Consider the following 12,241-nt stretch of genomic DNA (forward strand, 5'->3'; position numbering starts at 1 on the left):
TGTTTGGCACTCGTTGTGCTTTCTGAACTTGTATGTCTAATTCCTTTGCCAGGTTAGAGGAGTTTTCTGTCATTATTTCTTCAAATAGAGTCTCAATCCTTTGCTCTCTCTCTTCCTCTTCAGGTACTCCTATGATTCAGATATTTTTACGCTTCATGTTGTCCCAGAGGTCTCTTAAATTGTCCTCATTTTTTGAAATTCTTTTTTCTTTTTGTTATTCTGATTGGTGAATTCAGCTACCTTGTCTTCCAATTTGCTAATTTGATCTTCTGCTTCGTCCAATCTACTGTTGAATCCTTCTAGTGTATTCTTCATTTCTGTTATTGTATTCCCCATTTCTGTCTGTTTTTTTTTATGGGTTCTATGTCCTTTTTTTATGCTCTCATTGTGCTCATCCATTCTCTCCATAAGTTCATTGAGCATCCTTATAACCATTATTTTGAACTCTGACTCTAGTAGGTTGCTTACTCCATTTCATTTAGCTTATTTTCTGAAGTTTTCTCTTATTGTATCATTTGTGGCATGTTTGTTTTCTTATTTTATTAGCCTCTGTGTTCTTTTCTATGTGTAGGAATATTTGTTTTGTCTCTGTCTTGGCCAGATGGCCTAATGTGGAAAGTATCCTGTGTGGTCGAGTGGCACACTCTCCCTGATCCCTTATGCTGGGAGGTCTGGAAGTGACCTTTGATGGTTTATGTGTGACCTTTTGTTGTCGCTAAGGCTTTATTGTTGTTAGTAGATCAGTAGGTGGGATTAATGTTCAGGGTAATTGTAGGAATTGGCTGCACCCTCAGGATGCGAGTTGCTGTGTAGAGGCTGACTCCGCTGAGTGGGATTTGCCCTGGCAGGCTTATGTACTTGTTGCAACCAACCTTTGTGGGTTTCACTACTGGAACTAGTCAGGAGTTGCTCCATTGTGGTCTGGTGCCAGCCTCCAGATGAGTTGGTTTTATGGCCCCTTGGGAGGGGCTTCCCCATAGGCCAAAGTCAGCTGCTGCTTTTGATTGCTCAGGGCTACCCGATGAGAACTACAAAGCGATCCGCTGATGGTTGTTGCCTATGCTGGATCTAAAGGCAAGTGGAAGAGACAATCCTGTAGGCAGCTCTCAGTTATCCCTCGTCCCTGACCTAGGGCAGTTTAGCAGAAAGATGCAGAAAGACCAGTGCTCCTCAAGGCCTGATACTGCCTATTGATTCCCTGTCTCTGAAACTGGATGATATGCATGTTGAGTGGCACAGGGACTCTGGGTCTAGTGAGTAAATGTTCCCCTGCCACTGCAGTGTCAGTTTATGTGCCCACGCTGTCTCTGTGGCTTGCTGTACAAGTTTCCACTTGTAGCAAGGTCAACTGCTGCCCACTCTGGGCCTAAATGCGCTACCCCGAAGCAGGGGCAGCTACCTATCAATGTGCAGTGGGCACTTTGTGTACTGGATAGGGCAGGAGCTCAGGTTGTTAAGGGCTATCAGGCCAATACAGACCCCTGCAATCCCCTTAAGAGATATTCTTGCTGCATAGATTTTGAAATATCGTTTCCATTCCATTTGTCGAGGGATTTATTTCCTCTCCGATTTCTTCATTGACCCACTTTATATTTAGTAGCATGTTATTTAGGACCATTGTGTTTGTTTTTCTTTCCATTTTTCTAATTGTTGTTGATTTCTAGCTTCATATCATTGTAGCCGGAAATGATGTTTGACATGATTTCGTTTTTCTTAAATTTATTGAGACTTGTTTTGTGGCTTAACATGTGATCTATCTTGCAGACTGTTACATATGCACTTGAAAAGAATGTGTATTCTGGTGGGTTGGAAAGAAATATTCTGTATATATCTGTTAAGTCCATCTATTTTATATATATGTAACAGTCTATTTAAAGTTGTTAAACACTTTGAATTTTAAAAGGACTACACATTTATTTTTCTCCCCCATGTTTTGTTTTTGACATATTTTATACCTTTCCTAATTATTGTTGATACACATGACTTTACTACTTTTGTTTTTTAACCTTCATACTTGCTTTTGACGTGGCTGATCCACTACCTTTATTCTACATTTGCCTTTAACAGTGAGATTTTTTTATTTCTTATTTTTATTTCTTTTATTTTTTATATTTTCTTATTTCTAGTTTTTGCCTTTTCTTTTCTGCTTATACCAATCCCTTTAACATTTCTTGGAATGCCAGTTTAGTGGTGATGAATTCTTTTAGTTTGGGCTTATCTAGGAAACTATCTTTCAATTCTGAATGATAACCTTACCAGAGAGAGTAAACTAGTTGTAGGTTTTTGCCCTTCATCACTGAATATATCGTGCCACTCCCTTCAGGTTTGCAAAGTTTCTGCTGAAAAGTCATCTTATAGTCTTACGGGTGTTCCCTTTTATGTAACTAGTTCTTTTTGTGCTGCTTTTAAGATTCTTTCTTTAACCTTTGACATTAAAAAAAATAATTCAAAAAATTATTAACAGACAAGGCTTACAGATTTATTTATTCTTGGACATCCACAGTACAGCCTTGGTAGCCAGTGATCTTGGTATGCTGGCCTCGAACACAAAGTACACAGAAAAGGCATAGCCCTGTGCAGGCCCCAATTTTTTTCAGTTGCTCCAGGTCTTCACAGAGCTTGTTGTCCATACCATTGGCCAGGATCTGGCTGTATTTTTTGTTCTTTATGTCCTCTGTCATCAGCCTAAGATCTTGTATTGGCTTGGATTCAGCATAATGGTGACTACATGTTCCACCTCAACCTCAGCGAGTTCCCCTGTCCTCTTGGTGAGGTTGATGTTCATTTTTCTTAACACCACATGAGCATATCTTCATCCCACATCCTTAAATACAGTGATGGCAAAGACTATTTTCCGTTGCCCATCAATATTGGCATTGAGTACTCACATAACGTGCTGGAACTTCTCAAGGATCACTAGAGACATGGCAATAGCTCCAGTGGTGGCATGTAGGCCTCCTGTGGAAGAGTAACTTTTGACATTTTAATTACGATATATCTTGTTGTGGATCTTTTGGGGTTCATCTGTTTTGGGACCATGTTTCCTGGTTTTAGATGTCTATTTCCTTTGCCAGGTTAGGGACCCATTCAGCCATTATTTCTTCAAGCAGGTTTTCTGTCTCTTTCTCTTCTACTTCTGGACTCACATAATGTGAATGTTTGTATGCTTTTTGTTGTCCCAGTGGTCCCTGATACTCCCCTCATTTTTTCAAATTCTTTTTTCTTTTTGTTGTTCTGATTGGGTGACTTTGACTACTTTGTCTTCCATATCACTGATCTATTCTTCTGAATCATCTAATCTGATGTTCATTCCTTCTGTTGTATTCATTTCAGGTATTGTATTTTTCAGTAGTTTGGTTCTTTTTCAAGTTCTTTTTGTGCTGCTTTTAAGCTTTCTCTTTAAAGGTGTCTGTATTCACCCATACTTTTCCTTAGTTTGGTGACCATTCTTATGATCATTATTTTGAATCCTTTATCTAGTTGATGGCTTATCTCTGTTTTATATCTTTTCCTGAGGTTTGTCTTGTTCTTTCCCTTGAAGCATATTCCTGTCTCCTCATTTTCCCGAAGTCTCTATGTTCCTTTTCATGTATTAGGTAGATCAGATATATCTCATGATATTGAAAGAGTGGCCATATGTGGAAGGTATCCTGTGGGGTCCGGTCATGCAATTCCCTCTTGTCACCAGAGCCAGGTGTTCCAGGGGTGTACCCTGTGAGAACTATGTGCCCTCTTGTTGTAGTTGTGCCACAACTGCCATGCACATGCTTGTGGGCAGGGCTGGTTCTAGGCCCAGTTGTCTCTGAGGTCTGGCTGCAACTACTGTTGGCACAATGATTTGCAGGCTCTCCCCCAACATGGCTGTATATGAGGTCCAGATGTGACTGCTGTGTGCACAATGATGAAATGGGCTGGCCTCAGCCGGGCTGGCTACAACTGGTGTGGGTAAACTGATGTCTGCCACAGGTCTTTGATGTGGGTGGCTATGAGGCCTAGATTCTATTTTTGTATGCATGTTGGTGTGCAGGGGCTTGCCCCCAGAGTGCCATGCCTCTTTGGAGGAACTCCAGGGTTGCCTAGGGCCTCCTGCCAGGTGCCGGGGGGCGAGACCAGAGAGGTACCCCGGAGCAGCTGTGGTGTGTACTGGCCAACATGATGTTAGTCTGGGCAGGTCCTTAAGAGGAGTACTGCGCAAACTACTAGTAGGTTATTGGAGACTGCCAGAACTGGTGCCTGCCAGTGCAGGGCCAGCTAGGTGAAAGGAGAGAAAAATAAAGCAAGAGAAAATAATACCCACCAGTGCTTCCATTCTTGGAGAAAGTTCTGAGATCCTTGCCCCTCTGCACATGCTTCCAGTCATTCAGTATATCTGCTTTGCCTTTGACCAAGATGCTTTTCAAATTGCCTCTGTGCTGGAACTGAGAGTTTGTACATGGGTCCTTTGAAGGTGGAGACTCAGTTTCCCACAGAACTTCTGCTCCTCTGGAAGCAAGCCTCTCTGGTTTTCAACACCAGATATTATAGGGGCTCCACTTTCCAGTACCAGAGCTGGTCCCTTGGGCTGGGAAAGCTGACATAGGTCTCAGAGCCTTCACTCATCAAGGGATCTTCCACAGTTGCAATATCCCTGGCACCTGTGGAATATCCCTGCCACACCAACGGCGTGCAGCCAGACTAGACTGTATCTCTGCCCCTCCTACTTGTCTCAACGTGGCTTTTTCTTTATATCCTCAGTTGTAGAGAATGTCTTCCACTAGTCTTCAGTTTGTTCTCAAAGATAGTTGCTCTATGTTTAATTGTAGTTTTGGTGTGCTCATGGGAGGAGGTGACATTAGGATCTCCCCACTCTGTCATCTTGACCAGAAGTTCAAGTATAGATATTAAGTGTTCAGTATGATCAGTTGATAATAGTATGTCCATGTCACACACATCTATTTCAGGATGCAGAATGTTTGCATCCCCAGTAAAATCCTTGTATTAGTTTGCTAGGGCTGCCATAACAAAGTATTACAGACTTGGTGGCTTAAACAAATTTGTTTTCACAATCTCAGACACTAGAAGTCTGGTATCATGGTGCTTATAGGGTTGGTTTCTTCTGAGGCCTCTCTTTGGCCTGTAGATGGACATCTTCTCCCGTGCTTTCATATGGTCTTCCTTCTGTATATGTCTTTGTCCTAATTTCCTATTCTTATAAAGATACCAGTCACATTGAATTAGGGTGCAACCTAGTGACCTTATTTTAACTAATTACCTATTTAAAGACACTATCTCCAAGTACAGTCACATTCTGAAGTAATGAGAATTAGGACCTCAACATGAGTCTGGGGGTGGGGGAGACAACTCAGCCCATAACAATCACTCATGCCCCTTTTCCAGTCAGTCTTTCCCATAAAGCAATCACTTTCTGACTTCTGTCACCAGTTTTGCCTGGTCTTGTGCTTCAAATTAATCAGACATCATATACTTGCATCTGTGTGGTTTCTCCTGATCAATACAATGCTTTTGTTATTCATCCATGTTGTTGCACATATCTTTAGCTTACTTCTTTTTACTGCCAAGCAGTAGGCAGTTATATAAATACACTTCAACTTGTTTATCCATTTTTATTGAGCTTTATTAGGGTTATGGCTACCCTTGGACTATTATGAATATAACTGCTGAGAAGATTCTTGTTACAGTCTTTTTGTGGGCATATTTTTATTTCTCTTAGGTAAATTCCTATGAATGGATTTTGGAGGACCACTGAGTAGATATATGTTTAACCAAACCATTCTCTAAACTGGTTCACCAGCAACACAAGAGGTCCAGTTTCTCATATACTTATCTACATTTGGTGTTGTCAGTCTCTATGTATGTGTGTGTGTGTGTGTGTACACATAGCCATACTAGTGGCTATGCAGTGGTGTCTCATCGAGGCATTTATTACTATTACTCTGATGTTGTGTATCTTTTCATGTGCAATTTGTCCATTCGTAAATCCTCTTTTGTGAAGTATCTGTTCAAGTCCTTTGCTCATTTAAAAAACTAGATGGTTCTTTTTGATTTGTTGGTGCTCTTTATATAGTCTGCATACAAGTTCTTCATAAAATTCACATATTATGTTTATCCAGTCTGATTTGCCTATTCAGATTAAGGGTATCTTTTGGTAAACAAAAATCTTAACTTTTGAAAAAGTCCTCTGTTATTGTCTTTTATGTTCCTAAGAAAACTTCGCCTTCCTTGATGTCACAAAAATATCCTCCTAGCTTTTCATCTAGGAGCTTTATGGTTTGGGCTGTGATGTACCTCAAAATGTCTGTATAAGACTGAGGTAAATGTTGAGGTTCACTGTTTTCCATTTGAATGTTCTGGTGTAAACGTATCAGTTGAAGACTTTTTCTCATTGAATTGTCTTGACTCTTTGGTTGACTATGTATTGTGTGGTCTATTTTAGGACTCTTATTATGTTCCATTGGTGTATTTGTCTATTCTCATGTCAATAATACACTGTCTTGTTTATTGTAACATTATGATACATCTTTAAATCTGGTAGTGTTTATGTCTTCCATTTTTTTTTTTTTTCAAGATTGCCTTGGCTATTTTAGATGCTGTGAATTTACAAATTTTATAATTAACTTGTCAATTTCTTCAAAATATCCTGCTGGGAATTTTGTTAGGGGACACATTGAATCTATAGATCATCAAGTAGAGATTGGGCATCTTAATAATACGGAGTCATCCAATATATGAATGTGACACACCTTTCCATTTACAGTCACGTGCTACTAAATGAGGATATGTTATGAGAAACGCATCATTAGGCAATTTTATCATTGTGCAAATGTCATAGAGTGCACTTACACAAACCTAAATAGCATAGCCTCCTACACATCTAGGCTACATGGTATAGTCTTTTGCTTTGTGGGGGCAGAAAAATAATTTCCCTCTAATCTTCTGGGTTCTTGGCTGAGACACCCCTGTAATAAAAACTAACAGGAGAAAACCAAAAATCTAATAACATGTGCACCTTCTGTATGCATGGGAAAGACCCAGAAAAACTGAGTCACGTGCCAAAATGGCTGAAGCCACCACCTTACTTAGCCTCAGCTGAATACAAAAGAAGGTATTGGGGTTGGGAGGAGTCAGTTAGGGGAGGTTACAGTAAAAGCAAAGTAAACAAGAGCAAGATTGTAATGTACATTTAAATCCTTGTCTTCTACATTTTTAAGAGTTTGTAGAAATAAGACCATCCCTTTCTTCCTGATATAGCGAGAGACTCTTACAAATGGGGATTTCCCTTAAAAATGTAAATCTCTTTTACAAAGGGTAACTTCTTGTTTTTCAAAGCTTCTTCCATATCTGCCATTTCTTAGAATTAAGTGGCTTAAAATATTATGTCATACATATTTTGGGGTAACAAATTCTGTTCCCTTACAGCTTCCTGGCCACAGACCTGTACAACATGTTACTGTACTGAATACTGTTAGCAATTATAACAGAATGGTATTTGTATAATGCATTGTGCTACAACATTATGATGGCTGTGTCACGTCACTAGGTGACAAAAAAATTTTCAGCACCATTATAATCTTATGGGACCATCATATATGTAGTCTATTATTGATCAAAGCATGGTTAAGCAGCACATAACTGTATTTAGGTATTTTAAAATTCTCAACAGCACTTTTTTAGCTTTCAGTTTATAGGGCTTACACATATGTCATTAGAGTTGTTTCTAGGTATAAGACTGTTTCATGCTATGGTAGAGAGTATTATATACTTGTTTTAAAATGCTCATTAATATAGAATTGCAGTTCATCACCATTACTGAACTTCTGTTGTGACCTTTTTAAATTCACTTATTGCCCAAAACTAGTTTAAAATTTTTCATAGGATTTATGTAAATACGCACTATCCCTTTTTTCTTACTGTTTTCTGTTGCCTTAATGTACTGACTAGGAATTCTATTGCAATGTTGAATAGTAGGCAAGGATATCTGCCTTATTTCCAATCCTAAGTGGAAGGGATTTAATATTAAACCATTAAGTATGAGATCAGCTGTTAGATCTTTACAAATACGTTTTATCAAGCGGTGGAATTCTCTTCTGTTTCTGGTTTGCTGGGAATTTTTATCATGAGTGTTCAATTTTGTCAACTTTTTCGTTTCTGATTTTTCTCCTTTATGTTAAAGTGAATTATATTGCTGGGATAAACTCCACTTGGTCATGCTATATCATTTATTTTCATTGCTAAGCTTTATTTCCTATTGTTAAGTATTTTTGCATCTGTATTCATGAGAGACATGAACCTTTTTCCTTTCTTATATTTGTCAGGTTTTGTTACTGGGGTTATGCTGGCCTCACAAAAACAAATTGATAAGTTCTTTTCTCTATTTCTTGAGAATTTGTGTAGAATATTTGATAGAATTCATCTGTGAAATAATCAGGGCTTAGAGTTTTCTTTTTGGAAAGATCTGTGGTTACAAATTCAAAACTTTAATAAATATGAAGTTCTTTTTAGATCTTTTCTTCTTATATCAGTTTTGAGAAGTTATGTTTCAAAGGACATTTATCTATTTCATCTGAATTGTTGAATTTTTGACATAAAGTTGTCCATGACGTTATATCTTTAATTAAATTGCATAGCTTGAAACAACAGATAGTTATTCTCTCATTTCTGGAGAACAGAAATCCAAAATCAAGGCTCCCTCTATAGGCTGTGAGAGAGAATTCTTCCTTGTCTCTTTCTAGTTTCTGGTTGCTGGCAATCTTTGACTTGAGGCTACATTACTCCAGTCTCTGCCTCTGTCTTCACTTGGCTTTCTATTTCCGTATCTCTATGTTGCCTTCTTCTAAGGACACCAGTTGCTGGATTTAGGGCTTATCCTGATCTAGTAAGATTTCATAACTAATTAGATATGCAAATAACCTATTTACAAACAAGGTCACATTCTGGAGTTCTGGATGGCCATGACTTTTGGGGGAAATGCTATTCAATTCCATAAATTAGTCTTGCTAGGTAATTTATCAATTTTGAACATTTCCGAAAACTCACTTTTGATTTTGTTGATTTTCTCTGTTAGTTTCCATCAATTTTGAAAAAGTTCTCAGTCAATATCTCTTCAAACATTTCTTCTGCACCATTCTCTTTATCTTCTCTTTCTGAAACTCATTACAACATATATAAGGCCATTTGCTTTTCCTTCAAAACATACGTACTCTATTCTTTTGTTTCACTTTTTTCTTTTCGCTTTTATTTTTATACTTTCAAATGTCCTTTTGAAATGATCTTTTCTTCTATGTGTAGTCATATCATATTCAATTCTAAAATTTTCTCTTTTTTCAACATTTACGTGTCTCCGCTGAAAGTTTCATTCTTTTCATGCCTGTTTTTCACACTTTTTACTAGCTCCTTCAGCATTTTTATCACAGTTATCTAACTTGATGATTGCAATATCTGGGAAATCTCTGAGTTTGCTTCTATTGACTGTTTGCTCTCTGGATCAAAGTTTTCTGCTACTTTGCATGTCTTATAACTTCTTACTGCACGCTGGATATTTTGTACAAAAGAAGAGTAGGTATGGAAATAAATAATTTACCTGCAGAAAAACACATGCCTGTTCCTTTGTCAGACTCCTAGAGTAGAAGGCTGAGTTAATCAGATCTGTAGCTGAGGTGATGTTGCTACTTTGGTTTGATTCACTTTACCACTTTCTTCAAATATTGTAAGTGAATAAAGTTTTCTTTCAGCAGGGACTAGGTTTTGAGCATTGGTGCGATTTTAGTGAAATCTTTGTGCTTTTCAGTTGAGCTGCCGCTTCCCAGACAGGGGAGATTTCTCTCTGCACTACAATCCAACAGCATATTTTAGAATTTCTGAGGCATCCTCTTTGCGGTCTACACAGCCTTTCTAAGTAGGTGAACTCTCAGGTAGGCTCTTTCAAATTACCACGCTTTTGGAGGATAGAGTTGCTTACACTGTTAAGACTCAATGCCTCAGAAAGATCCTTCCTTTGTTCTAGGTCTGTGTTATATTTTTATCTTTTTATCTATATCTATTTTTATGTTAAAAAGAACATTCTTTATAAGACTAGCACTCTAACTGGTTAAAAGAGGCAAGATGTACACCATGGATTTACAAAGATACTAATAAGCCAATATTTACTGAACTTCACTTCACAGTGAGTCTGTACAGGACACTGCAGAAGATATAAGAAATGCTGCCTTTCTGTTTCATAAATCCATCAAACATTTACAAATTATGACATTATACTAGAAGTATACAATACAATCTCAGTAACTGCGATGGATAAAAACAAAGTTCCTAAATTATATTAGACCTCTAGTTTGATTTTCTAAAATCTGGTTAATAGTGGACTAGTGCAGGCTCCTTCTACCATGTGATTCTGCCATCTCTTAAAATCTTGTTTTTATCCAATCAATATCTAATTAGTGTAAGGAGAAAAAATTGGGAAAGAACATTTCTGTTTTTCAAAACCTTAATATGAAAATAAATATACATTTCATTTATATTTTACTGGCTAAAATTCAATCTCGTGCCTACACTTCTTTGAAAGGGAGACTGGGAAATATAGTCTTACTGTGTACCCAGGACAAAAATGAAATAGATTTTCACTATCAATTCATAGTATCTACTAATTTATCTATGAAAAACCTCTTATTCTTAAAGATAAACATTCAACACAAAAATGTTAATTAAATTAAAGAGGAATGCCTTATATTTTCATCCAATCGACTGTATCTGACAGTGGAGGCAAAGCATATTTTAGGAATATAGTTGTCTGCCATTACTTCAGAATTAAGGTGAGGGACAGATACACATTTAAAATTTCTATTTCTTTGAACTTATTAATATTTTCAGCCTATGTTATTTCGAAGGGTAAAAGTTAAATAATGGAATTAAAATACTATCCAAGTAATATTTTTGTCTTAAAATAATTTATTTATTGTGTTAGTCTAGATCCTTAAACTTAATATCCTAGTATTGACATAAAAGTGCATCTTCTTCCCTGTGCCACCTCCCCCCCACACACATAATTTATAATTTTATGAACTCTGATTCTATCATTTTCCTCTCACCACACTGTGGTCCTTCATAACTTGAATTAGTTTCCTTGAGATATGGCAATCAGGACTGGATGCTATTTTCCAGGTGTGGTTGCACCATGTTTTTCAGAGGCATAAAATTTTTTTAAAGTTTATACATACGTTTTTTTTCTAGTGATGCCAGGTTTCAATCAATCAATGTTTAATGAAATGTCTCCCAAGTTCACTGCTGCTTGATATAAAAGTAAACAGAATTTTATTCCATTTTCTGTCTTACTAGTCTAGGAGTCTTCAGAAATATTATTTACAATCCTGTTCTAGCAACTTATTCATAATTAAGCTCTCTGGTTCTATCATATAACCATTTCCCATTAAACTGCTCCCTCTTTCACTTTATATTTGTTCTCATTACCTTTTCTTCTGGCTGTAGAACTATTTCTTAAAAAGATAAACCTTGTTAAATTTCTTCGAGAATTTTTTTGCAAGCCAGTTTGTCAGTGGGCACCTTCCAGGTGAGCGTTTTCTTTTTTTATCTGGGGTCTGCAAACCATTCTTTTTCGGTACAAGAAGGAATCCAAGTAGAAGCTGTCCAATCACTTGCATGACCAGTGGAAGAGAGAAATTGTTTGGGTGGATGTACATATCACAATTATTCTGTACCTAGTTTTTTTTGGATTGCTAATTTTGTCCTTTAGAATTTGGGTTCTACAAAGAACACACCGCATTAAAAAGGCTCAATATTTGCTCAAAGCTAGTTTTATAAAAGTATAATTTGCTATAAAGAAAAATCTAAAAAGCTCTTGACTGCAGTAGAGGGTGACTTTTATATTAATCATATTCGCTGTTATTCACAAACTTCTTAGCCTTGTGTATGAACACTTTGTTCATAACCTTTGTTTTATGTAAAATATAATTGGAGTAAATTTAACTATAGCTTCTTCTCTCATTTGTGATTAAAATCTCATACCAGAGACTAAGCTTCATGAAATTATTGCAAGCATGTGTGACAGACCAGTTAGTCAGCATAACACCTGGCCTTGTGGCAGGAATCAAATTAATACCTATGCACATTCTTGTGCAAAACTTAAGTGATGACAGGGCTCACATCGATTCAGGCCTGCTTCTCTTTATAGGTGGATTCCAGAAGAAAAACAATTTATAAAGACTGTAAGAAACGTATTAATATGGGAAAACTA

General features: G+C 37.2%; 1 pseudogene; it reads right to left on the minus strand.

The window, feature by feature from the left end:
- Positions 1-2,457: 2,457 nt before the first annotated feature.
- Positions 2,458-11,635, minus strand: LOC107196243 (annotated as a pseudogene).
- Positions 11,636-12,241: the final 606 nt, after the last annotated feature.

This window comes from Pteropus alecto, unplaced genomic scaffold, assembly GCF_000325575.1.
Source record: "Pteropus alecto unplaced genomic scaffold, ASM32557v1 scaffold106, whole genome shotgun sequence".
Taxonomy (NCBI): domain Eukaryota; kingdom Metazoa; phylum Chordata; class Mammalia; order Chiroptera; family Pteropodidae; genus Pteropus; species Pteropus alecto.